This window comes from Myotis brandtii, unplaced genomic scaffold (genome assembly GCF_000412655.1).
Source record: "Myotis brandtii unplaced genomic scaffold, ASM41265v1 scaffold633, whole genome shotgun sequence".
In the NCBI taxonomy this organism is placed as follows: Eukaryota; Metazoa; Chordata; class Mammalia; order Chiroptera; family Vespertilionidae; genus Myotis; species Myotis brandtii.
Genome location: NW_005370423.1, coordinates 342,749 through 343,252, shown reverse-complemented (window position 1 = coordinate 343,252; position 504 = coordinate 342,749).

Genomic DNA, 504 nt, shown 5'->3' with positions numbered 1-504 from the left:
CGCCGAGCTCCTCCTCCTCCTCCAGCTCGCGCTTGCCCTCCTCCTCGTCCTCCTCCTCGTCCTCCTCGCGCTCGCTCCCGTACGCGTTGCCCTCCTCGTCGGTGCGGCTGCGGGGCGCCCAGGTCATCTTGTTCTCCTTCTTGAGGCGCCGGCGCGCGTTGGCGAACCAGGTGGACACCTGGGTGAGGGTCATCTTGGTGATGTGGCCAGCATCGCCTTCCTCTCCTCCCCGCCTTTGTTCTTGGGCGCCCAGGTCATCTTGTTCTCCTTCTTGAGGCGCCGGCGCGCGTTGGCGAACCAGGTGGACACCTGGGTGAGGGTCATCTTGGTGATGATGGCCAGCATGATCTTCTCGCCCTTGGTGGGGTAGGGGTTCTTGCGGTGCTCGTTGAGCCAGGCCTTGAGCGTGCTCGTGCTCTCGCGGGTGGCGTTCTTCGGACGGGACGGGTCCCCGAACTGGTACTGGCCATAGGGGTAGAAGGCGGCGTGCGGGTGCGGAAACGC